Source organism: Cyrtonyx montezumae, unplaced genomic scaffold (genome assembly GCF_038088225.1).
Source record: "Cyrtonyx montezumae isolate F1298 unplaced genomic scaffold, pur_monq_1.0 scaffold_73, whole genome shotgun sequence".
Lineage (NCBI taxonomy): Eukaryota > Metazoa > Chordata > Aves > Galliformes > Odontophoridae > Cyrtonyx > Cyrtonyx montezumae.
In genome coordinates, this window is record NW_027072082.1 from 242,647 (window position 1) to 245,952 (window position 3,306).

The 3,306-nt window shown below is 50.1% G+C and overlaps 1 long non-coding RNA gene across 1 annotated transcript; it reads left to right on the plus strand.

Annotated features, from left to right (window-relative positions):
- Nucleotides 1–527: 527 nt before the first annotated feature.
- LOC136058208 (uncharacterized) lies at nt 528–2,162 on the plus strand. Its single transcript, XR_010623122.1, has 2 exons — nt 528–793; nt 1,872–2,162. It is a non-coding gene; the product is annotated as an uncharacterized LOC136058208 (long non-coding RNA).
- The last annotated feature ends 1,144 nt before the right edge of the window (nt 2,163–3,306 follow it).

The window sequence follows — 3,306 nt, forward strand, 5'->3', positions numbered from 1 at the left end:
CAGTCTGTGCACATCTTCATCCACGTGCAGAAGCTGCTGTGGTTCCACCAGCTGCAGTGGAGGGAGGTCCCCGCCATGGTGCTCTACACAGAGGTGGGCACTGGAATGGTGCAAAGGTCCCCTCGGGGGGATGGGGGCCAAGCCCCCTCCCACCCTGCTGCCCACTCACTGCTGTGCATTACAGCTGCACAGATGCCTGGAGCTCCAGGAGGAGAATGGCCGCGCTGAGAAAATCCTTATGAATCTTTATGTGCAGGACGTGCTCAGCCAGCTAGCAGTGCACCTTACGTCCTGCTTCAATGAGGTGAAGCACGTGGGGCAATGGGGAGTGGACGACCCAACCCCCCTCCCTGTGCATCACTCAGTATTATCCCGCTGTGTCCAGGAAAGCACAGAGCTGCGCTGGCTCCCCATGGAGCTCTTTCCACAGCTGCTGGTGGCACCCAGTGAGGGGCAGCCCTGCAGAGCGTGAAGGAGGATGGTGAGCCAGCCATGCGCTGTCTGGTGCTACAGATGCTGCTGATCCTCCGCGTGCTGGAAGACGCGCCGCCCGCCAGGCCCAGGGGCACAGTGCTGTGCTTCTGGTTGTGCAGGATGTGCATGGAGTAGTGCTGTGCTGCAGGGACTGCGGCCCTGGTTTTCAGAAGAGAAGAACAACTCCATGCCCCAGAGGACACTGCATTTCCATTTTCCTCTCACAAAGATCCTACTGCGTGCAAGTTCTGGTGTCTTTTTCTTTTGCTGCTCATCTCAGGAGTGAAGGTTCCCTCGTGGTCTTGCCTTCAGCTTTCAAGTAAGGCCTTTGGTTTCAGACACTCTCTCTCGCTTGATTAGATCGATTACCTTCAATTCCAACTATATATATTAATAGTAACCACAGCTTTAAACTCAAGAGTAACCTCAATCTTCACCCTAATCCTATCCCTAAACCCAGCCCCAATCCTAAACTTAGCCCCATCCCTAACTCTGCCCTAACCCTAACCCAAATTCCAATACAAACCCTAACCGTAAGCCTATCCCTACCCCTAATAGTAACCCTCAACCTAACCCTATCCTAATCTAAATCCTAATCCTAAGCACTAAGGACATGAGCTTGGTTCCATTTGGAAGATGTGGCCTGGGCTGCCTGCCTGTGGTTTCTGCTTTGCTCTGAGAAACCTTCCTGGAGATGAGCACTCGTACGTACTTGAGTGCTGAGCTCTGGGCTGATGGCCCCATCCTTCAGCTCATTCCTCACACATACACACACACACGCAGAACAATCTGCACAGTCCTGTGCAGCTAGAGCAGTCTATGGCACTGAGAGAGCACAGAGGGAGCCTGGACACAGCTTTGCTATCAGAGGATACAGTTCTTTCAGACAAAGACAACGATGAAGTAGATGCAGACCAGCATGCCAGGGAAGGATGGGCCCCCACAAGCCCTTATCCCATTGTACATCATCCAACCCCAGTCCTCTCCAATCATGGTCTGGGAGAAGAGCAGAGACAATGTGAGGAGAAGCAGGACAGGAATGTTTAGACGTTGTGCTGAGGAACATGGGTTACTGAGAGTTATTGGTGATAGGTGGACGGTTGGACTGGATAGGTCCAGTAGGTCTCTTCCAACCTTGGAGATTCTAGGTTTCTATGATCCTAACCCAAAACCCTGAACCCTAACTGTCATTGTTTTATGATTACCTGTGCAACCTGGTCTAGGGAGCCTGCTTTGGCAGGGGGTTGGACCAGATGATCTCTGGAGGCCCCTTCCAAGCCCTACAATTGTGTGGATCTGGGATTTTGGTTATCGGTATTCCACACCATAACATCCTGTAAGGCCCTGGGAGTTTAAGAGTTAATGCTCTAAGTCTGTGGACTTCTGAATTTTTCCAGGTACCTGGCTCTGAGAAAAACGACTCCATACCCTCAGAAGACTTGGCGTTCCTGTTTTCCACCCAGAGGGAAAGATCAAACTGCACGCAAGTCCCGGAATCTTCCTCTTTTTGCTGCTTGTCTCAGCCGTGGGAGCTCCCTCAATGCAACTCCTTCAGCTTCAGAATAAGGCCTTCAGTTTTGGACTCCCCCTCTCTCTCATTTTATTTGATTTACTAGCTTTGATATCAATTATACTGTGTTATTTTGTATTTCAATATCTTATTTATTAAATTAGTTTTCCTCCTCAGATTGTTGCCGCAGTTTTGTTTTAGGCCAACCCCCTGCCCTTTCCCTTTTACCCCCTTCCCCTTTCCTGAGCCGAGGGTCTGTGGGTCCCTTGTCCCATTAGGCGTGGAACCAAGCCCACCCAATATAGCCTTTGCCACCATCCATGAGTCAGTATAAAGGTAAAGCATCGGCCACCTCTCCCATTCAGTTACATCTAAGGCCAGTTGGACAGCCTTCACCTCTGCAAACTGACTTCATTCTCCTTCTCCTTCAGTGGCCTGTGCAAATCTCCATGTGGGGCTCCACACAGCAGCCTTCCATCTGCGGTGCTTCCCCACAATAAAACACAATCTGTCAGTGAACAGAGAATATCTCTTTTCATTGTCTGGTAGTTCATTGTATGGTGGGGTCTCTTTAGCACGCGATACCTCCTCTGCTGGTGATGTTGCAAAATGTTACCGTCAGGCCAGTCCATGATCACCTCCAGGATTCCTGGATGAAGTGGCATCAGCTGCATGATGGGTGGAGGGAAACTTTCCTTTGAACATCCAGCTCAGCACTGGCAGTCGAGGTGCCAGAAGGAGCTGTGTCTCAGTGCCAGTTACTTCAGAAGCAGCTCAACCTCCTTCGTATGCCTCTAAGATCTCCTTTTCAATTGGAGTGTAGCACTCTTCCTACTCCCCTGTACTCTCAATTTCAGAATCCCAGGGGTCGGCCTCTGGTCTCTCCTGAGGCTCCAAGTGAAATATTCCTCTCCAGCAGCAGTGTAGAGGATGTTCTTTTCACTGTGTCCCATCCACACTGGACCCAGTGCCGTGGCACGGGTAATCTCCTGCTTAATTTGCTCCAAAGCCTGCTGCTGCTCATGGCCACATGCAACATCGTACTTCTTCCGTTACCTGATAAAGGGGGCTTACAATGAGGCTACAGTTAGGAATATGCGTTCTCCAAAAGCCCACTATGCCCTGAAAAGATTGAGTTTCTTCCTTACTAGTGGTGGAGACATGGCAGTAATGTTGCTAATCACATTCGCTTGGATGTGATGACATTCATCTTGCCACTTTATTCCTAGGAACTGAATTTTCTGTGCAGGTCCTTTCATTTGCTTCGCTTAATAGTGAAAATTGCACCGAAGAAGAATTTGGATCATTTGCTCTCCTTTCTC